This window comes from Microcaecilia unicolor, chromosome 2 (assembly GCF_901765095.1).
Source record: "Microcaecilia unicolor chromosome 2, aMicUni1.1, whole genome shotgun sequence".
Taxonomy (NCBI): Eukaryota; Metazoa; Chordata; class Amphibia; order Gymnophiona; family Siphonopidae; genus Microcaecilia; species Microcaecilia unicolor.
In genome coordinates, this window is record NC_044032.1 from 288,974,266 (window position 1) to 289,002,164 (window position 27,899).

The following is a 27,899-nucleotide window of genomic DNA, read 5'->3' on the forward strand; positions in this document are numbered from 1 at the left end:
AATGTGGTAAAAACATCAGCTTAGCAGGGTTTAAAAAAGGTTTTGATAATTTTCTAAAAGAAAAGTCCATAAGCCATTATTAGGACGAACTTGGAAAAATCCATTGCTTATTTCTAAGATAAGAAGCATAAAATCTATTTTACTATTTTGGGATCTTGCCAGGTACTTGTGACCTGGATTGGCCACTGTTGGAAACAGGATACTGGGCTTGATGAACCTTTGGTCTGTCTCAGCACGGCAACACTTATGTTGTTATGGCTTTTAATGTGAATGTGAGCAGGTACTAGTTCTACGCAGGAAAAAAGAACAGAAGGATTTCCATGTGTTTTTAATATATCCCACAATTTCTTAGGCTCTGTGGGGTAATTTTATAAACATTTTTGGCACGTAAAAAACTGACTTACATGCAGAAAAGGGTACATGTGGTGCAAAATTGCATGCACTTGTAGGGTGGTGACATGAGAGAGTGAGAAAGAAAGTGGGTGAAGGCTGGAGGAGGGACATGAGAAAGAAACAGAGACTGGATGAAGGCTAGAGGAGGTACACAAGGAAGAAAGAGACTGGATGAAGGCTGGATGGGAGACATGAGAAAGAAATAGAGGCTGGGTGAAGGCTGGAGAGGGGACATGAGAAAGAGAGAGAGCCTGGGTGTTCTAAGAGAGTGTGTGATTTTCAGAAAGAGAGTGTGAGTGCATGCATCCGCATGTTTTTGCCCTACGAACGTTACAAAATATAAAATGTGTCCCCCAAAAGATGAAGGTTGGACAAGCCTGATCTAGTTTTTTAAAAAGAGGCATTTACTGGAGTGTTTGGGTCAGAGGAGTAAGCTCTGCATACATACTGAACTCTCAAATATATGTGCACTGTTTATCTTGTGTACTTCCAGTCACAGAAATAGCAGGGATAAGGCATGTGAGTACAGCTATAACCATGTTAATTGAAGCAAATGTTTATATGACACCTTTCTAAAATTCACTAGCACTTCACAGGCGCAAAAGTACTCAAGTACATAAAAAAATTGCTGCTAAATCCTTCAGACAGTGGTGTGCTGGCAAATTTTTAATAACGGACTCTTTCTCCGGGAATAGGCAGCTCTGCAACATTTTTTTTTTTGGGGGGGGGAACACAGTCCTTCCCCCCCCCCCCCCCCCCCGCCCTTGTGGGCTTGCTAGGCATACTTTTGTTGGCAGGGATGGCAAGTTTCACCAGCCAAATGGACTGCCGACGCTCCCCACTGCTTGTTTCCAGCTCTGAGCAGCTTGCTGGGACTTTTCGCGCATGCTGCTCAGAGGTGAAAACAAGCAGCAGAGAATGGTGGAGCTTGGCATCCCTGACAGCAAAGTAAAAAGGAGTTCAGGAGGGGGCCCAAGCCCAAATTTTGGGAGTCAATTGTTAAAGTAGCCACGGGGGGCCTACTTTAATAATTGGCTCCCAAAATTCTTAAAAACGTAACAGACGGCTCTTGCAAGCCAGCACCAGTACACCACTGCCTTCAGAGTAAGATTTTTTTCACTATTTAACTTTTTAAATGAGCTTTTTACATTATTATTTTTTTTAACATTCATAGATTGTCAGGATAATGCCAATTATTATTTTTTTTATTACCAGATACAAACAGGGCCTCAAAATGTTCCTGTATCTTTCATACTTGAAGTCCCTGTTCCTACTTGTGAATAGAGACCTGCATGGGAATGGAGTTTGTGGGACTCCCGCAGAGACGGAAGCAATTCCTGCAGGGTTCCCGTGGACGTGAGGTCAGCCAGCCTTGCTCTCACCTTCAGAGTGCTGCTGCTGCCTCCTCCTCCTCCCTCCTCCTCCTTGCTTGAGCACAGACATGACTCCCATAACCCTCTCTGATCCTGGCCCAGGCTGATGCAGGGTAGATCCATTCATAAGCTAGCATTAGACTGTGTGCATGTGGCGACCTCAGTTAGCAACAGTGCCAGTGAATCAGAGACAGAAAGACAGAGTCAGTGCCAGTAGGTTTCAGTGAGTCTTCATGTGCAGCAAATCTTCCAGAATCCTACAGATTCTGACACTGTTTCTGTGGATGCCACTGAGTGAATCCAGATCCAGTGAGTCCATTCCAGTCAGACATGTCCACAATGACGTGTGCATGCCAGTGAGAGAATCTTCTAGTCAGTCAGTCAGTCTTCCCCATGTGCAGCTGCAGCCCCCAACAGTGAGTCTTCCTTGCCTCACACTCGGTGCAATGCAAGTAACTGCTTTATTACAAAAAAAAACCCCAAAACACCTTCGTTGCTGGATTTGGAATCAGACAATCCTCTTTGGGGCACACAAGCTCAAATTGAACACAGAGCTGACCAGATCACCGGCATTTAATAGGTACCATTCTGGCTTGTCTCTCTGTCTTTTTGAGTTGCTTGCAATGCAAAGCAGAGAAGATTGGGGATTAATAATGTTGATTACTGAAACCACTCAACTTGGTGTGGGTGAGATAAAATTGCCTTGTTTTTCATTGTCCCTTACTGTAGTAGAGAAAAAAAAATGGAATTAAGCACAGAAGACTATGTGGAAAGGAAGATTGAGTGAACACAAATTCTAGTGTAATTATCCAAATTTTGGGGCCCTGTTTACTAAGGTGCGCTAGCGTTTTTAGAGCACACTAAAAACACTAGCTTAGTAAACAGGGCCCCTCATCTTTCAGCCTTAAATTAGACAAGTCTTTAGGGCCTAGTTAAAGACTTGTCTAATTTATGGATGAAGATGAAAATTTTGAGAATTACACTATTTTATTATTGGGATTTATTAACCACCTTTATGAAGAGATTCACCCAAGGCAGTGTACAGCAGGTACAGTTTAACATAAAACTTACAATTTTGTTAACAGCATAACAATGGCAAAATGACCAAGTATAAAAATAAATACAATAAATTTGAAAACAGCAAATTGAAACCTACTAATAGGACTACCATGAAACAATATTAAAAAATATATACATTTAACAGCACTGAAATTAAAATAACAGAGATATAGGGGTATGTTTACTAAGGCGCATTAGCGTTTTTAACATGCCTTTAAAGTTAAGGCATGTTAAACACTAATGCCCCAACTTGACATTTCGTCCTTTAGATTGTAAGCTCCTTCGAGCAGGGACTGTCCTTCTTTGTTAAACTGTACAGCGCTGCGTAACCCTAGTAGCGCTCTAGAAATGTTAAGTAGTAGTAGTAATGCGCCAATATATTCCTGTAGGCGTGTTACCGTTTGATGCGTGTTAGCGTTTAACGCACGTTAATAATGCTAACGTGTCTATAGTGCACCTTTGCAAACACAGGCCATAATATGATGACAGCATAATACTAATGAAATATCTCATGAGCACACAATTAGAACATACAAATAGCATAGATATGATACAAATGCTTTTCTACAATACTGCTTTGCAAATATATAGATGCGGATAAGATGCAAGTTCTTTGTACAGATAAAGAAGATATAAAGAACTGATCTAACTGTGTGTAGCAAGCTAGTCCAGCTGTATAATTAGTGTATAGTCAGTCACCCTATTGTATTCAAGGCTTGGGAGAAGAGCCAGGCTTTCACCTGCTTCCTGAAGTAGAGGTAATCTCGATTTATGCATAGCCCCTCTGTGAGTAAATTCCAGAGCGTAGGGGGCTACTCCTGAGAAGGCTCACTGTACAATTTCTTTTGATGAGGGGTCAGATAGTGATGCTGCTTGAGAGGACCTTAGAGGTCTCAAAGCTGTATAAAGGACTAACTTATGCTGTAAGTACTCTGGCCCATTTTGGCTGAGGGTCTTGAAAATCAAAATGGAGTTTTAAATTTAGCCCTGGCTGTAAGGTACTTGTAGCCAGAGTAGTTTTTGCAGGAAGAGTGTAATGTGGTCAGGCTACTTGCAGCCTACGTGCTGCAGCATTCTGAATTAGTTGGAGCTGATGAAAGTGGACTACAGCAGGTATCCCAGAGTTACCCAGGAGCAGAAAAGTGTTGCAGGACCTACAAAATGCATCTCACTACTAAACTACCTGTTAGGTTTGCTTGTTTGTTTTAACGTATATAAACTACCAGTTTGATGGCCAGTAGTACACTACTCATCCAGGAGAGACCTAACTTATTTTTCATCCCGTACAAGCCCCTCCTCCATTATTTATATAATATTCCATTTTAAGTAGAGAGGTGAAATCTGTCCAAGTGCAACGTCCACGGCTGAGCAGCCACTTCCCAGAGGTAAGTAAGGGCTTCTTTCAGCATAAACTCCCCGTCTCATACAGCCTCCAGCTGCAGCTTAACACCACACTGACACTGTGAAGTTCCCTGCCTTGCAGGAGACAGGTAGAGACGCGTCGCAGACACGTATGAATAACAACCCACCGCAAGTCTGGCTTCCAGTATCGGCTTCTCATCACAGATTGGCTGCCCCAGCTACCACTAGAGTGTAGCTGACCACTCAGCACGGGCATGGAGTGGAGAGGCGGGTGTGAGCTTGTTGCCATGGCTACCCTGTGATTTCCTTATTGCTAGGGAATATTTTTATTGCAGGATGCCTTCAAGCCGGATTGTGAGAGTAGGAGGCTGCAGCAGCAAGGGAGCATCTGGTACAAGTTTACCCAGAGGTAAGACAGAGAGTGCCACTAATCAGAGAATGTGACAGGCAAAGAAGGACTAGGGCGATTCACTGCTCCAAGTCCTGAACTGAGGAGAGATATGATATGAAACACAGCAGGAGATATGAAAGAGGAGAGACTTGGAGAGTGCAAAAAGATATAAAGTAGACTGGACAAGAGATCGAGAGAGATAGGAAAGAAGAGAGAGAGAGAAAGAAAGAAAGAAAGAAAGAAAGAAAGAGGGAGAGATTGATAGGTAGCAAGGTGAAGAGATAGAAGATGAATGGAGGTTAGAGAGATTTACCAGTTAAGGGAAAGGGGGGAAGAAGGAAATGGGACTTTGTGTGGTTTTTGCAACCATATGAGCCAACTCTGGGTGGTTGAGCACCCCCAATATTGAGAAAATTCCTTGTATGTGCCCAAGGAGGGGTTAATATTGAGAAAATTCCTTGTATGTGTCCAGGGAGGGGTTATTTCCATTGGGATTAGCACCCCCAATAATTTTGAAAAGTTGGCTCCTATTTTTGCAACTACATTCAAAGCAGTTTACATATTATATACAGGTACTTATTTTGTACCTGAGGCAATGAAGGGTTAAGTGACTTTCCCAGTCACAAGGAGCTGCAAAGGGAATTGAACCCAGTTCTCCAGGTTCAAATTCTGCTGCACTAACCACTAGGCTACTCCTCCACCAGGATTTGATATGTCACCTTTCTCTGATTATATACCGGTTCGTCTTTTGTAGTTGGGGTAATGGAAGATTAAGTGACTTCCCAGAGTCACGAGGAGCTACAGTGAGAATCAAACCTGGTTCTCAGGCCATTGCACTGACCATTAGATTACTCCCACTAAAATTTGCATTTTAGCAGGACCTCAGGGGCTCTTTCCTTCCTTCCATTTTTTTTCTTGAACAAAATATCTGTTTCCAAACAATACATAGGCCTAGAACAGAGTTTGCAAGAAATAGAGAGTACACTATGAGGAGAAAATGGTGAAGGAGGGACAGTGCCATTAGAGTTGCCAACTAGATCCAGATTTGCCTGACAGGGTTGATCCAGTCCTGGGGTGACCTTAATGCATGCTGGGACTTGTAGCTTTGCTTTTCTTAGGGAATCCAATGGGGAAATCAGAACCTGAAGTCCCTGCATGCAATGGGGTAAGCCCAGGACTAGATCAACCATGTTGGGCGAATCTGGATCTAGTTGGCAACCCTCCCCATCCACCTGCCGAGCTGTCTGCTTCCTCATACAGGACTTCTCCAGCACCATATAAGAGATGGAGATCATGCTGGTCACCAGGGAGTTTCACACATCCTGGGAACAAGTCACACAGATCTACCCCTTGTGGTAGGGATCCTGGAGCAGACATAACTCCTAAGAGTACATCAAACAGTTCTACCCTGTGTGTGTGAGGTCCTGGAGCAGAGAGAACCCTCAGGAACATGTCAAGCAGTTCTGCTTTATTTGTGGAGAATCCCTTCAGTCCTGCGCAAGGGATCTGCCTATGAATCAGAAGGGTGAGATGTGCCCTGCTCTCTCACAATAAACAGCCTCAGCAATCGGGAGACAGATAAGAGTGTAACCTTTAGACAAGGAAGTCAGAGTGCTGTCTCTCTACCATTTTCTTTCTCTCTCTCTCAGGTTCCAATATCCAGGCAATGTGATCACATCGCAAACTCCTGCCCATGCAGCACAAATATCAACATCTGCACAGTTCAGCCCACCCTCACGATCCTCCTGCTCACACCTTGCCCTATGTCTCCTTGGTGGAGCCAGGTTCGTGAATGCCTTCTGTCTTGGAGAGTGTCAGGAGATCTTGAGGTGACCCTGAAAGTTGGAGCAGACAACGGGCAGTTCCCCTTTGTAGCAGAAGTCGATTATGACAAGGTTCATTGTCTGACTGGAGAGGTGAATGAAGGGGACCTGGTCCTTGAAGTGAATAGCACGCCTGTAGCTGGTCTTACACTGGGGGACACATTGGGAGTCCTGAGAACCAACGAGGAACCTGTCTGTCTGAAGACTGTTACACAAGGTACCCCCAGTTTCTGACTAGATCTGAAGCCGCTCTCTCCCAGCAGTACTGCAGTCACAATTCCATACAGCTCCCCCTCCAGTCAGCACTCCTCCCCCATTCCCTATAGCTCCCCTTCCAGAGTCAGCAGACCTCTGTCATTGTTTACTAATCTTCCTCTAGAATTAGCACTCCTCCTCCTTTCCTCTAGAGTTTGCAGTCTTCCACCATTCCCCACAGTCTCCTCCCCTAAATAACATCAATCATTTTTTACAGTTCCCCCCAGGATAACATTTGTTTTAGTTATCAAGCATTCTTGTGTCTTTAATCAGTAGTGTTACTGCAGTTCTGACCCAGCACATTTTCTTCTTCTAGGTCCTGACCTGTCCCAGGATCTGAGTGAATTCTTGCAGAAAACTTGTTCTAGCAACTCCCTTGAGAGCCACTTGCAGAGGACAGTGAGAGAGAACCTGTACTTGCCGGCTGTTCCATGTGAGTGAGAGGCTAGTAGTGAACAACCCTGTAACATAGTAACATAGTAAGTGATGGCAGATAAAGACCTGAACGGTCCATCCAGTCTGCCCAACAAGATAAACTCATTTTACATGGTATGTAATACTTTATATGTATACCCGACAGTGGCATAGCTAAGGGGGGCGCAGGGTGGAGCAGTTGCTCCCCCAAACAGGTTTTTAGAAAACATGGCACCTATGCGCCTCTCCTGCCCGCTCTCCCCGTCCGCGTGGTCACGTTTACTGCCCTGAAGCGCCGTTCTCCCTCCTGCACTGGCGATTCCCATAGTCAGCCTTCTGCAAGCGTCTGGGCCTCTCCTCAGGTGCGTCCCGCCTACTCTAATACAACTTCCTGTTTTCCGCAGAGGTGGGACGCGCCTGAGGAGAGGCCCCAATGCTTGCAGAAGGCTGACAATGGGAATCACCGGTGCCAGAGGGAGAAAGACGCTTCAGGGCAGTTGTGACCATGTGGCTGGGGAGAGCGGGCAGGAGAGGCGCATAGGCGCCATTTTTTCTAAAACCTCGGGGGGGGGGGGGGGAGGGATGGCGAAGTCCACTGTAAGCAAGGAAGCCCATTTGGTTAATCTGTTTCCACTCCCCCCCCCCCATCCTCCCCCACGCAGCCATCATTTCAGGTCACTCAAAACAAAGCAAGCAAACTTAAAAGGTGGAGGAGAAAATAAATAATAATTGAATATCACTAAAACAGCTTCAAAAATTATTGTAGCTGGTAGAAACTGCAATTCTAAATTCTAGTTTGTGCTCATTTTTCTTCACTGTTTTTATATATAGATGTCCAGATTTCAGTGAGGCTATCCAGTTTCCTGATGGGTTCATCTTAACTGTAGTTGTAATCTGCCTTCGGAAGCCTGGTGTTAGAAAGATGATAGAATATACTGAAATTAAATGGAAGTAGAATTAAACTCTCCTTTCATTGGGGCACATGGAATCACATCTTCATCTCTTTTGTAGACGTTTACCTTTTAGATACACAAAGGGATTATTCAGAGTTGAACGTGTTTCAGGGGCAAGTAGTTTTATAAGTCAAAATAAAAATAAATATTTTGTTTCATGCAGATTTCTTTTGTTTAAACATAAATGGGCTATACGCCCCTAATTCAGTCCACTGGGTTTCTTATATTTTGTTCTTGTGATGACTTATATTGTGCAGAAACTGAAAACTCTTACCTCTATCTGGTCGATAATAAAAGGAACACTATCTGCCCTAAAAAGTTGTTTTGTGGCTCTACAGGAGGAATTGTGATATTGAATAAATAAGTGTATGTTTGTGCCCCTAGTCATGCATCCTACGTTTACATAATCCTTTCAAGAAATCGAGTTAATTGTTTAACATTAGTGGAACATAGCCACAGAGGCATGGTATGGTTGCATTTTTAATATGGTAATACTAGGGCCCAGCTAAGAAACAGGTTATTGTGAGTTAGTCTTCACTGGACCAAACTTGCTTTCCTTGTGCCATCACTATCCAGCAGGATAGGCAGTGTCTTTAAATGTGTAGGATAAAGGATTTTTTTTTAACAATAAAGAGTGACAACGTGGATGCAGCTTGTCATAGGTTTGCTTGCTTTGTTTTGCGAGTACAGCAATGACAGCTGCGTGGGGAAGGGGAAAGTGAGATTGGCCTAATTGGTTTCAACATTTTGATGTCACTTGGTCTCCTGTCTATTAAACCTCCTTGGAGTTGCCAGAGGATGGACCGTGAGAGCAGGCCAGGGAGATATGTGGCCCCAAGGAGGATGGGGAGCGCTGAAAGAGACAGAGAAGAAGGTTAACATAGGGAGAGAGAAGGGTAAATGCTGGACAGGGAGGAAGAAGGACACAGAGTCAATACTGGACAGGGAGAGGAGAGGGACATTGTAACACAAAGAGGCAGTGCTGGAAAATGAAGAAATGGGGACACAGGGGCACTACTGAAAAAGGGGGGGAAGATAGGGGCTCTACTGAAAAGGAGGGGGATAGGGACACAGAGGGGCACCATTGAAAAGGGGAGGAGGAGATAGGGACACAGAGGGGCACCACTGGAAGGGGGAATGGAGATATGGGGACAATGGTGAAAAAGGGGTGAGATGGGGATAAAGATGTAATGCTGGAAAAGGGAGAAGATAGTAACACAGGGGTAGTGCTGGAAAATGGGGGAAGATGGGTACACATGGCAATGCTAGAAAAAAGAAGAGATGGGGACACCTGGACGGCAGATGCTAGAAAAGGGGGAGATGAGGAGACCAGGTAGGCTTGTGCTGACAAAGGGGGGGAGATGGGGACACAGAAATGGCAGATGCTGAACTTGGGGGTAGGATAGGGGCAAGGGACACAGAAGGGAGATGCTGGACAGGACAAATAGTGGTGCGGAGGAAAGAAGGATGGTGCACTTGGACACAGAAGAAATGTCAGATGGGCAAAAGACCCCGTAAAGGCAGAAGAAACAGAGAAAAACAGAAAAGAGACAGCGGGACCAAAGCAAATGAGAAAATAAATTGTTCAAAGAACAGTAGAGGGGTCTGAGTGCATTTTCTTAAGTCATTTTGGATGTACTGCAGTACAGATTTTGATGGGTAGAATCAGGGACTGCAAATCCCATATGAATTTGGGCAGTGAGTTCACACTAGGACTGGTTGAAAACTCTCCTTTCTGGAACTGGATCACGTGGCAGCTCTATACACAGCTATTTGATAAGTGGGGATGTAAAATGCAAGATCAGTGCCAAACAGATGTAGGGAAGGAAAGGAAGAAGACAAAAGGCGAGAGAAGAAATGGAAAGGCTAACCTGGAAAAGAATTTGTAAGGCTGACTCATGGAACATGGAAAAAAATACTGGGACCAACCAAATTCCCAGAGAACAAAGGTAGAAATTTTGATTTAATACTTTGTAAAGACTGAGATGTACCTGCTTTGTAAAATGTACAGGAGAAAATGCATTTTTGTGTATGTTTTTTTTAAACCAGTATTGCACAGTTTATAGAGTCTGGCTTCCTTGGACAGAGTGTGTGTGTGTGGGGGGGGGGGGGGGGGGGGGGGGGAGGGGGGTCTCTATTTCAATTCTGTTGTTGTTGTTGTTGTGGCTCCCTATTATGTATTAGATTGGTAGAATGGAATGTTGTCACACTTTGTGTTTCTGCCAGGTGCTTGTGACCTGGTTTGACCACTGTTGGAAACAGGATACTGGGCTAGATGGACCATTGGTCTGACCCAGTATGGCTAATCTTATGTTTATCTAGATGAGGGTCTGTCCATGTTCTGCATGTGTGACTGAGGTGAAGGATTCTGCTAGCATGTAGTGTTTGTGTAGGAATGTGTAACAGTGCAGGGAGGGGACGACCCTGGAACTCGGAGGGAGGGAGGGGGACGACGACCCTGGAACTCGGAGAGAGGGAGGAGGACGACGGTCATGGAACTCGGAGGGAGGGAGGGGACGACCCTGGAACTCGGAGGGAGGGGGGCGACCCTGGACCTCAGAGGGAGGACGACCCTGGAACTCGGGAAGGGGGGACGACCCTGGAACTCGGAGGGAGAGAGGGAGGGGGAGTACGACCCTAGAACTCGGAGGGACGATGGCCCTGGAACTCGGAGGGAGGGGGGAACAACCCTGGAACTCGGAGAGAGGGAGGGAGGGAGGGGGGGCCCATGGCACACACTCTCATTCTCACACACACACTCTCTCTCTCACACAGACACACTCGCACCCAGTCTCACTCTCTCTGTCACACACACACACTTGCACATTCACTCTCTCTCTCTCACACCGTCACTCTCACACACACTCTCTCAAACATACACACTCCAAGGAAAACCTTGCTAGCGCCCGTTTCATTGGTTTCAGAAACGGGCCTTTTTTTCCTAGTAAATCCATAAAACCAAAGTCCACAGACACTCAGAGATTTTGCTCACAGTTCACATTGGCAACATTCTTTATCCTCAACATGGTCCATATTTGGCATAAGATAGCGTCATCAGGAGGATATGTCTGCAGCTCACAAAGAGTGCATCCAAGTGATATCTACAACCAATAAAAACATCAGAATGAAAAAAATGAAAAAATGAATGCAAGAAAATATATAAAAGTTATAATTTCATTAGACCTCACATTGTACCTCATAACATAATGTACTCGTAATCCACTAATCTAAACAGTAATCAAAGCATAACAGTGTAAATTTTCATTGTGGCTAACCTCAGGGTGGAACTATGCTCCCATCGGGATCCAACAAAAAATTCCAGCGCTTGTGCAGTTCATTTATATATAGTAAAAAAGGCCTGTTTCTCACACAAATGAAACGGGCGCTAGCAAGGATATCATGTAATGGCGATTATGTTTTTAAGGGAACCCTTAGGAGAAATGTTCTGTTATGATAAGTAATAATTGGGAAGGGTGTATAATGAGTAATATGCTCCAGGGGTATGAGATACGGATTGTTTTATCTATGTTTTTTTTGTTTTAATCTTTCTTTTTTTGTGATTTTTATTTATAGTATTTTTTAAAAGATAAAGAGTACGCAGACTCCATCCATGTCCAGCATTTCTCCTCTCTTCCCTCCCCTCCATCCATGTGCATCTTCTTCCTGACTTCCCTCCGCTTCATCCATCCATGTCCAGCAACTCTCCATTCTCCCCTGCCCTCTTCTCCATCCACCCATATCCAGCAAATTTCCTCTCTCCCCTGCCCCCTCCATTCATCCATCCATGTTCAGCAATTCTCCTCTCTCCCCTGCACTCCCCTCCATCCATTCATGTCCAGCAACTCTCCATTCTCCCCTGCCCTCTCCTCCATCCATCCATATGCAGCAAATTTGCTCTCTCCCCTGCCCCCTTCATCCATCCATGTCCAGCAATTCTCCTCTTTCCCCTGCCCTCCCCTCCATCCATCCATGTCCAGCAATTCTCCTCTCTCCCCTGCCCTCTCCTCCTGTCCTGCCCAGCGGTCTCTTCTCTCCCCCTGCCCTGCCCTCCTCTCCTGTTCAGCGATCTCATCTCCCCCTGTCCTCCTCTCCAATTCCAGCCATCTCTTCTCTCCCCCTGCCCTCCCATCCATGCCCTTCAGCTCCCTGACAGCCCTCATCTCAGTTCCTTCCCCCCCACTGCGCGTTTAACCCTTTTATTTTCAGGTGTAGCGATGGCAGTGAATAGGACAACACAGCTTCTCCCTTTCATCACGTAGTGTCTGCCCTCACGGAAACAGGAAATACATCATCGCAGAAGGTGGGACACTGTGTGAGGGAAGGGAGAAGCTGGAGGCGAGCCCGCTGTGTTGTCCTCTTCACTACCGTCACTGCGCCTGAAAGTAAAAGGGTTAAACACGTGCAAGGTGGGGAGGAACGGAGAGGAGGACTGTCGATCAGGGAGCTGAGGGCGGGAAGGAGCGGAGGGACCGTCCAAGAGTGTCATGGTTGTGACTATATTTCCTGTCGGACTTGCTTTGGGGTTCCTCCAGCCAAGCTAAGTCAGCGTGTAAATCCTGAAGCCTGGGTGGAAATCCTGAAATCCGTTCCAGTCCAGGCTAGTCCATTCTGGGATCCTGTTCCAGCCAGGCTGTGCTCTGCTCTTGTGTTACTGAACCCCACCCTGCTGGTGACCTCACCTGTAGTGCCTTTATTAAGCACCTGGGAACTTTCAGGCTTGGTCTTTGCATCGCTATAGGTCAGTTGGTGTGCTTCTGTGTTCTGTCTGTGGGCTTTTGCCTCTTACTTTAGTGTGTCTGTTTGGGGCTTTTGCCTACTGCCTTCGTGTGTTGGTTTGTGGGTTTCTGCCTCAGTGTTCTGTCTGTTTGTGGGCTTTCTGTTTTATTTCCCTGTGTGTTGGTGGCTGCCTGGTGTTCAGCCTTCTGTTGTGTTCAGGTATTAGGTGGTAGTTGTAGCCCAGCTTTGGGTTTAGCCTTGTCTGTCTATTTTGTGTTCTTTTTTCCCTTTCCCTCCAGTCCTTGTTTGCGCAAGCTTGTTGCTGAGTCCTGTTTCCTGGGGAGGTTTCCCCAGTTCTGTGTCCTGATTCCTGGTCCTGTTAGTCAAGCTTGCTCTTGAGTCCTTTCCCTTGTGTGTGTTCCTGGATCCTGTAAGTCCTGCCGGCCACCTGCACCTGGGGGCTCAACCCCTGGGGAACGGTGGTCAAGTGTAGGTGAAGTCTGTTCCAGTCCTGTATTCCTGCTGTGTTGGTGTGTTGCCCAGTACTGGTTGGGGGTTTTTGCCTGCCACTGTCGCTCTACGGCAGTGGCCCAAGGGCTCACAAATCCTGTTTCCCCTTGAGAGACCTGACGGGCAGCCTTGCATTTGGGGGGGGGGGGCAGCAGCCAGGGGAAGGTCACGGTTGGGCTGGGGAGACTTAGTCAAATGATAAGATGCCCATTATATTCCAATGGCATCTTATCATTTAGCACGCGCTAATCATTAGAGTTAGTGCACCTTAGTAAAAGGAGCCCCCCAAATATGAGTTTCAGGAACAGTTTTGAGTGAATTTAGCATCTTGAGGGTGGATCATGTACTGGGAGCAGTTTTCACACTATTCATATGGCTTGTAAAGAGAATGGGTACTTTTACTTGGATACTTTTAATCAGTTTTTAAGGGAACAGTACACACATCCTTTCAGTATGAATTGAAAACTGCTGAAGGAAAAAGTACTTGGAGGCTCTTCTGACCAAAACAATGTGCATACTTTTGAAAATACAAATGTACATGATTTGTTTCAATTCCCGCTCTTATTTTATTCCCAAGTAACTGAGGGTAAAAATGTATATGTAGTTCCACTCAGGGTGGGCGTGTTCCAAATAGCACATTGCCGCTGGTAATAGCTTTCAAAATTCCACTCCCTCATTCTGTTTTTATTTCCGGATTTTCCAGGTCTGTTTTAAGTCCTGAAACTTCCCCTGGGTAGCCATGTTCTGAGACCTTAACAAGTTATGCCTAAAATTGTAAGGTGTAGGCTTTAATAGGTTGTAAAAAGGCAGTTTCAGAAATGAGCATTTGCAGTTGCATGTGCCTTACATCATAAGTGCGCTATGTGCTAGTCTATAAAGGTGCCATAACTTCTACAGTGCATAACTGCAAGGGGGGGCATACACATGGGAGGGGGATGGGTATGTCTTCCACGTATGTGCATAACTTACAGAATTCTGTAAGTTGCGCTTACTATATGTAACACTTAGGCACACCTGTTTACACCTGCCACTGGCCTGGCCTAGGTAGGCATGTCTAACTTTAGGTGCACCAGTATTCTATAATGGAATCTGGGTACCGAGGTGCTGAAATAGAATAGGCGCTCCCCATGCAGCACTGAGGTGCTTAAAATGGGGCACTCAGTTATAGAATTGCCCACCAAGAGCTCAGCCCAACCTATTAAGGACTATGCTTATCAATAGCTTGCACCAGGTATTGTACTATCAATCAGGCTCTCAGTGCTAGGCTGTAACACTCTCTGACAGCTGTGACTTTGTATTCTTTGCTGGACAGGAGACTCTGGGGCTCATTTTCAAAGCACTTGGACTTACAAAGTTCCATAGGTTACTATGCAACTTTGTAAGTCTAAGTGCTTTGAAAATACACCTCCACGTGCCCTCTGTGGTGTGCTCAACAAGACCCGTATTACAAAGAGAGTCTCTCAGCCTACACAGAGAGGAATTAGGTTGTATGGACCAGCAGGTCAGGATAGACTATGCCGGAGCGTTGCTTCAGACCTGGGAAGTAAACAAACAGGAGTGCTGTAGCCTGAAGTGAGCTCAGTGAGGAGATTCCAGTGACTGCTGGGTGAATACCCTTGTGTGGTGCAGAATGGACACAGTTGTGGAGATGGGATGTTGTGTGCCTCATAACATAGAGAATGATGCACTGCGCTATTCCATTCCCTCTCTTTCTCCCATGTTCTCTGTCCCTCTTCTCTGTCTTCTCTCATGCACCCTCTCTGGGCTACAAAGGTGCCTGAGTACTTCTCTCTGTCCCTCTGTTTTTCGAGTGATAGGGATGACTCCATGCACTGCTTTTTTCTATGAGCCCCAGCGGGGTTTGCGTGTTGGAATGTAATGTATGGATCCTGTGACCTTGGAAAGTGCTAACAGTGATCTTTGGTTCTTTCTGTTTCAGCACTCAGAGGAGTTGTTTGCTACAGTTTCTACAAGGCTCTTCTGGAGTACCTACTCCGGAGCTCAGAACAGCCATGAAAGGTGAGGATGTTTTTTTGCCATAATAGAACAAAGCAAAAATGTCCAAGGCTACAATTTAGGCATTTTGATCTAGTCCTGTTTTTATCACGACTAAGTCAGAAAAAAGTGCTCTAAATGACCAGATGACACTGGAGGAATTAACCAACAAAACAAAAAGCACCAAGGGCCTCCAAAGAAAAGGGATCAAGTCTTTAATGATATATGTTGATGAAACAATACTTAAATGGACCATTTAAGTATTGTTTCATCAACGTATATCATTAAAGACTTGATCCCTTTTCTTTGGAGGCCCTTTGGTGCTTTTTGTTTTGTTGGTTGACTTTTGCTGTGCTTTGCTCCCTCTCTCTGTTATACTGCAGGAATTAAGACATGACCCCCCCCCTTACTCTCCCAGTGGTCACTGACTCCCCCCCAAAGATGTGAAAGAAACAGTACATACCAGGCTGTATGACAGCATCAGATGTTATGGCCAGTCCTATTAGAGCAGCAAGCAGGTCTCTGGAGTAGCCTAGTGGTTGGTGCAGTGCACTGCAGAGAAGGAGACTGAGGCCCATATCCCACTCTAACTGGTACACTTGTGGTGGAAAGAGTGCGCTATCCAAAACCTACTGATCCTAAATGTAAGTGACACCTACAGGCATAAGGGCTATTGTAGTGGTGTATAGTTGGGTACTGTAGGTTTTGGAGGGCTCCCCATACAATATAAGAGGATAACAGTGAGATCTGTACCTGGGACCTTTTATGCAAAGTCCACTGCAGTTGCCCCATTGCTCTGCTGGGATGTCTGTGTGGCCAGTCTACTAAGAATGCTGGCTCCTCTTACATCCCAATGGCTTGATTTTGTGCGCTTTTCACTTGGATAGTTTTTTTCTCAAAAATGGTCCAAAAAGATAGATGCACTGAGCACAGCAACGTCTAGCAAATGGCCATTTTCGAAACAAAAAGATAGATGTTTTCTGTTTTGAAAATGGCCGTGTTCGCTACTGGAGTTTTGGACATTTTCTGCAAAACATCCAAAGTTGGATTTAGACGTCATATCAAAAATGCCCCTCATATCCTCTATAATGCTCCACAAGATAATGCTGTTTATGTTTAATTTCTTTATTGAATGAATAATGTATAACAACAATAAGCAAGAATGAATACAAATCAGCTCATTACTTCGTTCATATTTTGGACAAACATAATCCGCCTACCATTACCCACCTCCCTCCCATCTCCTAAGATGATAATGTCCTGACACATACAGTCAGTAAGAGGTCTTATGTCTTATAACCCCCTACGATATGCTACTCCCCCTCACCCTTTTGTCCTTTTCATCCCCCCAAAGATTATGCTGTTTTATGGGGGTAATGTTCTGGTTTGGTCACAGGGGGGCACTGTGGTACCATGCTGTGAAGAGCTACTGACGGATTTAAGATGTTTTAACCCTTTAGTGTCCAATATTCCCATCAATCTGTGCCCGTATGGCTTATTAAGGGAACATTGGACACTAAAGGTTCATATCCTCGTATGTAGAGCTATACTGTCTGGAGGGAGATACATTATTATAGACTACACTGTTCTAGAGGAGAAGAATTAATAATACTATCCCAAGAGAGACGCTGGCAGCAAAGGACCAAGCAAGAGCCCTGGCGGCTTGGCTCTTCTGGTCATGTCCCATCCCACTCATAAAAAAAAGCTTACTGAGTCTGTAGTTGTTCATACACTGACATTTGTCTAACACTGTGTTTTCCCATTGCCTCAGGAGATGTTATGGTTGTGGTCCATGGAAACTGCTTTGTGGAATATTGCAGAGATGAGGGACTGAGACTGCTGCCGGCTGTGGCAGAGAGAGAGGCTGTGGAAGCAATGCTGCACCAGGGACATACCCAGCCCTCTTCAGCCCTGTGCAGACAAGAAGCTGGATGTGTGCTACAGTCTGAGGATCTGGGTAAAGCTAGTGAGGGGCTCAGCCAGCCTCAGGAGTTGCTAAAGATTATTGAGGGGCTTGCACATTCTGAGAAACTTGAGAAAGCCAGCAAGGAGCCTGCACAGACTGAGAGTTCAGAAAAGAGCAGCGAGGTGCCCACATACACTCAGCAAAGATTCATTATACCACTTGAATCCAACCCATCCATCAATATTCTCCAAACCACCCTGCCAGAGCTCGCTCCCAGATTCAGTGGACAGCCTCATGCAGACTCTGGGTCTGGCTCTGGGTCTCAGAAGCAGGTCAAGGAAAGTTGCCATCCTGCGATACAGCAGCAGATCGGAGCTATGGCCTTGGAGGAGAGCACCACAACTGCACTGCCTCAGAGGGACTGTGAAAACCACATCCCATCAAGCCCCACTGCCCTGGCAACCAGGAGCAGGTTAACCCCTGTGCCTATGCTGAGGAGTGCCACTGGCCTGCGCTTTGCAATCAGCGGACCGGAGCCAGGAAGGGGAGGAGCCAGGGTGGGACGCATCTGGGAATCCTGCTCCTGCCCCCTACTGGCTGAAGGAGATGTCATCGTGAAGATTAATGGAGCAGACATATGCAGCCTGAGCCCAGAGCAGGTAGAAGAGATTCTGTGTCATCACGTGAAAACTGGAGATGTCATTCTTCTGGTAGAGAGAGAAGGTAATGATCTTTGCACCAGTACAGACCCTTATACAATAGCACAAAACAACACAGACCATTACAAACCTTTACTTTCCATAATAAACTAATACATCAATATAAATAGCATATGACAGTATGAATTAAACACAATCCAAATTAAACTAATATCAACCAGCAGAATCCTATATAAAGTAGTACAAACCAGTATAAACTATTACAGATCAACATAAAATCTCTCTATAATGATATAATATGGGGGGAAGGGGGAAAATGTGAAAACACATACTGTATATTATGTTTACTTAACTGTTTTACTAATAAAATGTTTTCATATAAAACCTCTCTATAAATCAGTGCAGCAGCATACAGCACAAATCCACGGGAACTAGAACGCACTAGTATAATCTTCTAAGATCGCCTCTCCTACCCTTTTTTTAAAGATCTAATGTTGTGGCAGCAGTTTCCTTGTTTCTGTTGCAGTATTTGGATATTTCTAGTTCCAATATCTCCTTTTTAACAATTGTTCTCTTGAAATTAGATTATTTGTATTACTAATAAAAAAGAGCATAAGAAATGCCATGCTAAATCAAACTAATGGCTGATTATTTATTTACATTTAATTAAACCCATATGCTTACAAGTAAACTCATTGCATTGTAAAATAAAAACACAGAGTACAATACAATGAAATGCAGCATACAAAAGACTCTTCCCCCCCCCCCCCCAATATCAAATGATATAAAAACAAACGTACATATCACTAAAAGCTGTAGTCAGAAGCCAAGCCTTAACTTTCTTCCGAAACTGACAGGAGTCAGATAGGCTCCTCACAGTTAGGTAGCACATTTCAAAGTGTGGGATTCATGAAGAAGGCCCTATATCTGATTCCAGATGTGCCGAGTGGACCCCAGGGAGTCCCTGTACCCTGACAGTGATGCCAAATGCAAAGTTCTCACCGGACAATAAGGAACCAACTGATTTGCAGTGGCATACCAAGTGGGGGCGGTCCACCCCGGGTGCACGCCGCTGGGGGGGGGTGCCGCGTGCCTGTCGGCTCTTCGTTTTCATGCTCCCTCTGCCCCGGAACAGGCTACTTCCTGTTCCGGGGCAGAGGGAGCATGAAAACAAAGAGCCGGCAGGCGCGCGGCACCTCCCCCCCCCTAGCGGCGTGCACCCGGGGGGGGGGGGGTTCGCCGGGGGATCGGGGTTTTTTTTCACTGGGGGGGGGCGCTGCACCCGGGGGGCTGAATATTCGCAGATAGCCAGTTATGTCACGCAATATAACTGATTGGTCACTGAGCGCTGACTGTGAATATTCAGCAGGAGATAGCATGCTATCTCCCACTGAATATTCGCAGCTAGCCGGTTAAGTACTATTTAACCGGCCAGGAATGGCTTCTGGTCAGTTAAATAGCGCTGAATAATACTACCATAGTTTTTGGAGCTGCTGGAAGGTTAGAAGATTTTGGGGAAAAATAACTCATTACATATCACAACTTCTAGGCCACAAGCTGGCAGGCACATCAGTGCAGATGCTGTTAAATTTACCGGGATCATTTAGAGGTCAAATACCGGAACACAATATATTTTTACGTAAAACAACACTGTTGGCAAAGAAATGTATCTTGCAAAACTGGACGAATGACATAGGACCAGATTATTGGCACTGGCGGAACCTCACCCACCAGTTAATGATGTGGGAAGCAAAAGAAGCCAACCGTTCATTGAAAAGAAAGAACACATTTATGAAAATTTGGGGTGCTTATATAGACTCTCTGTCTCATAAGGGAAGAAGTTTGGTCCTCAACACACTAAGATGTTAATAACACATATGTATCATTATCAAATGGGGGGCGGAGAGGGGGGGTTGAGGGAGGTGGGAGGTGGGAGGGGGAGGAAAAGAAAATCTTTGGAGACAATAGCCACAAGTTGTTGTAAAAACTTTATTTGTCAAAAGTGGTTTCAATGATTGTAAAAAAGTTTCTGTTGTGTCTTCAATAAAAACGTTGAAACATAAATAGCGCTGAATATTGGGGAGCCTGTCGCCAACAGTGGCCAGTCCAGATCCTGAAAGGTCCCTTTCCTCATTTCCAAATGTAGCAGGTGGTGACTCCCATGCCTACTTGACTAATGTGTTAAGGAACCTGTCCACTAGAAACGTGCTCCAACTTTTTTCAAAACCACCTATCCTCTGGCAACCAATATCAGGGCCGCCGAGAAACTGGGCCGGGCCTGGGGCAAGGCCGTCTCCGGGGCCCCGCCCTCGCCGCCTCGCCCCCGAGGTCGCTGCTCCCCCCTCCACCCACCTGAGGTCACTGCTACCGCTCCCCCCTCCACCCCCCCCCGAGGTCGCCGCTGCTCCCCCCCCCCTCCGTCTGCCACTGGGCCGGGCCCCCTGCATTGAAATTGCAGTCTCACCTCCGTGAAAGCAGCGCTGCAGGCAGCAAAACGCCTCCCTTCGGCCCTCCTTTCCTCCTTGTGTCCCGCCCTCACGGAAGTTATGTCAGACGAGGGCGGGGCACAGAGAGGGAAGGAGTGCCAAAGGGAGGCGTTCTGCTGCCTGCAGCGCTGCTTTCAGGGAGGTGAGACTGCGATTTCAATGCAGGGGGCAGACGGTCGATGACGGAGGGTGGGTGGGACTGCGGCGCCGGGCCCCACTTGGAGGCCTGTGCCCGGGGAATTTTGTCCCCCCTGCCTCGGCGGCCATGACCAATTCCACAGCGTAGATGTGCATTGACTGAAAAAATTTGTCTTTAAATGCTTGTTAAATACAGTACTAGACAACACAGGGAATGCATGTACTTTTACTTGGGTGAGGATGTTTGGTTTGGAGAGAGGAAACAATGCAGTCAGACTCAGACCAAATGTTCAAATCTACCTGCTGTTATTTTAAAGGAAAGAATACTGGTAGAAAAATTAGCTGCAGATTTTTGCAGGTACTTTTTTGATAGTTAATTTTGCATCTGTGCGTCTCCTTTTGAAAACTGTTTCACTAATGGCCCAGCTGACTCCATCAATGGGGGTTCTAGGTTTTTGGTATACTTGAAACAATTATTTGTTAGCTTTTGCCTATTTGGCAAAACTCTCCTTAGATTCTTTCTTGGCCTGCTTTGATAATGTTTTACCTCTAATTTGCCAGTAGCTATTTGTCTTTCTAATTCCCTTGTAAGGTCCTCTGTTCCATTTTTTTTAACAGATACTTTTTTAGCGTCATTAGGCTCTCACATTATCATTTAGCTATTGTGGCAGATATTTATTTTTTCTTTCAAGTTGTGGAATATGTTTTCTTTGGGTTTTTGAGGAGGTGCTATTTCTAAACAATCTCCACAGTTAATGCAGTATTTCAACCTTACTCCTTTTGGGGTCCTTCTGACTAGTTTATTCATTTTATTGAGAATTTAAACATACATTAGGAAAATATACATTAATGAACACCTTCAGTAGCACAGTTTCTTCATTTTAATATCTTCCTTTTCATGGTAAATATTACTGCAGTATTTTTTTTTTCTGTTCAACCATTGACTATGGCAAATTTGATTGTATTGTGGTCATTATTGCCAAGCAACTTAACTATCATTACAGCTGGCACCAATTCGTGTGTCCCACTGAAAAATAGATCTAACATATATCCACTGGCTCTAGGGCTAGATTCTCCATGAATCAGTCAACTATGACAACTAGAAACTTAACCTGTCTGATGTGGCCTGATGTTACATTCACCCATTTGATACTGGAGTAAATGAAATCTCCCCTTATTATTGCTTTGCCAATTTTAATGTAGGGTTAAACCCTCACAGATTAGCATACAATGGTGTAAAACACCACAGATCAGTATAAACCAATGAAGACCAGTATAAACTGAGTTGCCAGAGTTGTGCAGATATTAAAGTACTTGTGATTATTTTTTTTTGGTGGGGGGGCTACAAAGAACATTTGGTGGGAATAAGTCAGTGTGAGGGACTATTACGTGGGCAGCACATGTACAAATGTCAAGTCAATAAAGTTTCCTGACTCTGTATCTGAGTGCTGCTTCTGCTGCTATTGGCACCAGTTTCTGAAGAAGAGAGGGAACACAGATAAATTGGTTTTGGGGGAAGAAAGCACATAATCATCTCAGAGATTCCATGTGGCTATCTGACCCATTTTTGAATGCTGTATGAGCCATTAACTGGTAGCATTAACTTTTTCTCTTTGACTTTACAGTTCCAGCTGTGCCAAGGCTCCACGAAACTCCAGAATGCAAGAAGAAGTCACCTCCTGTAACTAATCTGCCTCTACAGCGCCACACTCAGGCACTGGTGTCCCAGTTTCCCTCTCTCCACTCTTCCTCTGATCACCAAACCGCAGGAGATGATGGTCCACCTCTTTACTCTGGACTATCTTCCAAGTCCCCAGGTTCTCTCACTACTGTACTAAGGCAAAGCACAGCAAGAATGGAGGAGCCAAGACGAACCTGTCCTAAAAATCTGCTTCATCTGTTGTCAGTACTGCCTTCTGGAGCTCTGGCAGATACCTCCCAGGCTTGGACTCCACTCATTGATGCCTTCAGGGCCACCAGTTTTGTGGACCCGCAGCCCCAGAACATGATATTTGGTGCTAAAGAGGCAGGCCCCAGTCTCCAGCAGGGCCATGGGTCAAGTACATTATTTTCAGAAACAGAAATCTCAAAATGCTGCCAGAGGTCTCAAGCAGGGTCAGGGACCAGTGCTCCCTCACTGGCTCTGGATATTGATGAGGTGACTGGGAATGGTCCTTCTACACTCCCTCTGACTGAAGTCCTTCTGGAGAGGAAAGAGAATGAGGGATTTGGATTTGTAATAATCAAGGAGGCCTTTTGTAACCAAAGAGGTGAGAAATTTCCATAGAGGGACAAGCAGGGTTTAGAGATCAGTAAAGAGCATAAGAATAGCCATATTGGGTCAGACCAGTGGTCCATCTAGCCCAGTATCCTGTTTATTTATTTGTTGCATTTGTATCCCACATTTTCCCACCTTTTTGCAGGCTCAATGTGGCTTACAATACATCATGAATAGTGGAAATATTCAAGACAGTATACATTTAGTGTAACAGAAGGATCTTGGTAACTTGATAATGATGAGACATGATAGTAGTTTGACAAGCAAGTGTTATAGACAGTTCTGGATATATGTATAGGAGTTCACATATGTTGATCTTTGTGGTATGCCCTGTTAAAGAGATGGGTCTTCAGTAGTTTGCGGAAGTTAGTTAGTTCGTAGATCGTTCTTAAGTTGCGCGGCAGCGCGTTCCAGAATTGTGTGCTCAGGAAGGGAAAGGTTGACACGTGTTAATTTGTATTTTAAACCTTTACAGTTGGGGAAGTGAAGATTAAGGAATGTGCGGGATTATTTTTTGGCATTTCTGGGTGGTAAATCTATCAGGTCTGAATGTTTTTAGTCTCATGCATGAATCCAATGGTCTGTAATGTTTCTAAAACCTCACGCTATTTGCTTTTGTCTCACCTAGAATGTAAACTGCACTGAACCCTGGAAAGGGAATATTAGCTGTATTCAAGAATTGATTTGAATTGAATAACCCTGGTCTTTAAAATATACATTATTTAACATCTGTGCTCTTTTTCCCTGTAACTCCTCTTGGCCAACAGTAGCCAATTCAGGTAACAAATACCTGACAGAATCCCAAATAGTAGCAAGATTCGTGCTACTGATCCCAGGGACAAGCAGTGGCTTTCCCCATATCTGTCTCAATAGCAGACTGTGGACTTTTTCTCCAGGAACTCGTCCAAACCTTTTTTAAACCTAGATACACTAACCCCTGATACTATAACCTCTGGTAACGATTTCCAGAGCTTAACTATTCATTGAGTGAAAAAATATTTCCTCTTGTTCGTTTTAAAAGTAGTACCATGTAACTTCCTTGAGTGTCCCCTAGTCTTTGTTCTTTTTGAAAGTGTAAAAAATCCAATTTGTTTATCTGTTATGCACCACTCAGTATTTTGTAGGCCTCTATCGTATCCCCCCTCAGCTGTCTCTTTTCCAAGCTGAAGAGTCCTAACTTCTTAAGCCTGTCCTCATATGAGAGGAGTTCCATCCCCATAATCACTTTGGCCACTCTTCTCTGAACCTTTTCTAATGCTGCTATATATTTTTTAAGATACAGGGACCAGGATTGCACATAATATTCAAGGTGAGGTTGCACCATGGAGTGATACAGAGGCATTATAGTATTCTTGGTCTTATATATTATCCTTTCCTAATAATTCCTAGCAATCTGTTTGCTTTTTTGGCTGCTGCCACACACTGGGCAGAAGATTTCAGTGTATTGTCCACGATGACACCTAGTTCTTTTCTTGGGTCCTGACTGCTAGGATGGGGTCACAGAACGCCTAACACCCACCTTGGGGCTAACCCTGCAGCCATCTAGAGGGTCTGACCCAGCACTGCTGAGACTCACTACCACCTGTTCACGTGCTCTACTCTGGCATACCCTTCCTCCCACCTGCTGGGTTATGCTTGCCTCTGGGCGAGTCTCCAACCCACAACTTAATTCCCCAGTGCTTTCTAAGGACACTGGAGCCACAATCCCAGGGGTCCCACAGTTTCCAGAAAGCACCCGTAGACCAAAACACAAGCCACCAGGATTGTTAGTCAGTCCAGGACAACAGAGTCAATAAACGAATAGGTTTATTGTTATAGTAAAACAGTGAACGTTTGAAAAAAAAAAAAAAACTAGGTGAAAAAAGTACAGCAAGCAATAACAAATAACCAAAACAAGAATCAACATTAAAACTATTTTACACTTGTTACTACCTGGGGAGTTCAGGAAATATAGCTGATCACAGGTTATAAAATATAACTGTTCACAGGGCCTCAGTGAAGTGATCTTTCTCTCTTCTGTCCCTATCTGAGACTAAAGATTACTTCACAGCTTGGGCGGAAAAAAAACCTCACTTCTGTAACAGCTTTACAAAAAAAGACAGTCACCATGTGCTGGCCAAACAAGGGAAATGCACTTAATGAAATAATTAATACAGTTCACAGGCTTAGAAACCCACTGTTTCGCCACAAGTGGAACCTAGCATCATCAAGAAAAAGAGCCTCCATAGAGGATGGGCAGGGAACAGGGGCAGAAGCATCCATGGAGAAAGGAGCAACGACAGGAGTCACAGCAGCAGAAGAGGAAGGGATAGGTGCTTGGGGAAGGTTTTTTGGTCAGTGGTAGTCATCTGTCTGTGAGCCAACAGCTTATGCTAAATCACCTTGCTTTCTAGGCTTAGGTAACCCATGGATTGCGTGTATATGAGGGGGAGGGGGGTCCTATGAGAATAAAATTATTACATGATTAAGGGGGAAGGTATTGAGGTGTGGTAAAAGTCAGTCTTGTACCACACCTTAATTTACAGAGGGAGTCAGCATCTGGTGGTGGTTCAGTACTGTACTACTGTGGTATCTCAATAACACTGCTTGTGAGCAACCTCACAAGCAGCAGCATTCTACTGTACTGGGAGCACTGGGTCACAAAACCATGGCTGGATGCTCCCGGCCACATCCTAAGGGACCTGCTACAGTTAAAAAAAAGTTGCCCACCTGAGCCCTCCCTCCCCCCAATCGCAATCCCCCCTTCCAAAGGCTCCCATCTCTTAGCTCCCCCTCAAAATGTGCCCCCAATATAAGGCCCCCCCAATTCAGGACCCTACAGTTATAAGATCCCCCACCTGGAAATTCCCAGCATCTGGAAGTTCCTCCCATCCAGAAGCTCTCTCACATTCCTCCACCTAGAAATATTCCCCAATTTGAAGCCCCCCCCCCCCTCAGCCATCTGTAGGCCCTACCTGGTGTCTTACCTTGGGGGCGCCAGGTTTTAAATGGTGCCGTCTCTCAGATGTAATATTTGTTGTTAGTCTTGTTCCAGGTGCCTGTTCCAGGTGCCTATCTTTGTTCCAGGGTTCACTTCCCAGAGGCATTGGGGTTTGTAGCACAATAATACCACAAACAAATGTGGCTTGGAAAAAGGTATTTTATATAGAAAATAGGCTCATTACAAATGTACAGTATTTAGAACGGAAAGTTGTTACAGAACTGCTTCTTTGTATGTGTGTGTGCCATAGTGTCCGCCTGTCCCTCTAATTCTGTGTGTGTGTAAGTGAATGTGTCTGTCCATCTGTAGGTGGCTGAGGAAGGGGGTGGGTGTGTGTGGAATGGCTGTCTGAACATGAATGTTTGTAGGTATGAATGTATGTGCGTTTGTCCCTCTCTATATTTATATACCCGAATTCTCTTTTCCAGCACCTTCCTGTGTCATAATTTGGTTTGTTTGATCTGATATTGAGATGGGCATGGGGAAGCCACTGCTTGGCCTGGGATTGGTAGCATGGAATTTGCTACTAATTGGGTTTCTGCCAGGTACTTGTGACTTGGATTGGCCAATGTTGGAAGCAGGATACTGGCCTGACCCAGTACGGCTACTCTTATGTTCTTATGATGTCTCCTGATTGCCAAGGAGGTGTGAATTGTTTTGAAGGCCCAGTTCTTGGAGACAAACTGTCTGGTTTATTCAATATAATTCAATATAATTCTCGTTGACTGCAATTTTTCCCACAACGGGTTCAATGTGGTGTACAAATGGTAAAAAAACAATATACAAAATGTGCATTACAATAAAATACAGTAAAATATAATGTTTACATCAAGAATTAACATCAGTCAATAATTATAACCTATCAAAAATGTTTTAACTTTCTTCTGGAATTTCAAATAATCAATTTCTAGTCCTACATGATAAGGAAAAGAGTTCCATAAAGACACGCCCATAACTGAAAATGTAGTCTTGGCTACACTAAGAAAGTGCACATTTCTAAAAGAAGGAGGACGAAGAATAAGTTTATCTCACAAACGGGAAGAAAATCTATACAATGGAACAGAGACAATATTTATCAAAAGTTTGGAGGTTAGACCATAAAGAATCTAATGGAACAAACAGGCTGTTTTGAATAAAATTCATTCCCTTACTGGAAACCAATGCACTTCAGCAATATAACCAGATATACTAGTAAACTTATTGAATTTGAAGATCAGTCAAGCCGCTGTGTTTTGTATAAGTTAAATATTTGAAGGACAAACCCAAATATTATAAGATCTTTACAATAGTCCATATGGGGAAGAATTAATATTTGAACTAAAAGGGCAAATGTTTCCCAATTAAAAGAAAAGGTCTTATGAGTTGTAGTTGTCTTAGTTGGACCAGGGATCAGATTTGCAATATCTCCTAACACTCAGGCCCTGAACCTTTAGTTAGGATTTCCAGGTTAGGCTGGTGAAAATCTGATATTTAAAAGGTATACGGGAGAGGGGGGATGTTTGAGAGACCATATGGCATGCAGGCGAGAGAAGGAGAGACCAAATCACCTGTGGGACGAGGCGAGGTTCTTCTGCCCACCCATCTTGGGCCCAGGCCCACCCAAAATTGGGTGTCTGGCTACGCCCCTGCCACCAGGGCTCCAGCATCTCTCTTTTATCTTGCATCCACCTCCTCACCCATGTTTTAATCCTTTACCTCCCTCGCCCAGGGCTTCAAATCTGAAACCAAAATAACAGGTATCACACGGCTGGCTGGCATGGATCCATGAGCATCTGTATAACACAAACGTCACTAAGAAGGAGTGAAGTAAACACATTAACCATAGAAAACTTCACCAAATCTTGGTAGGAAGAAAAAGCCTCAGTTTTATCACAGGCAAATGTAGCCTTGTAGCGCTATAGAAATGCTAAATAGTAGTAGTAGTAGTAGTAGTAATGTATTGTACCAGTTAAATTTACATCACCAGCTGAAAAACCTTCCACCATCCATAGTTCATATATTATATAGCATCTCAATCTTGAGCACATCAAAACATTTTTCCTTTTTCTCTTTGTGCATAAAAAACTTTTAAAGTAAAACTTAGCTTTTGAGCAGGTTAACTGTCCCTGACATTGGCCAGCGGTTCACAGTTTTATACCGCTGCTTCAGGGGGGATACAGCTTTCTGCTATTGCTGAAAAACAAATAAAAAAGATCAATTTTTTTCAAA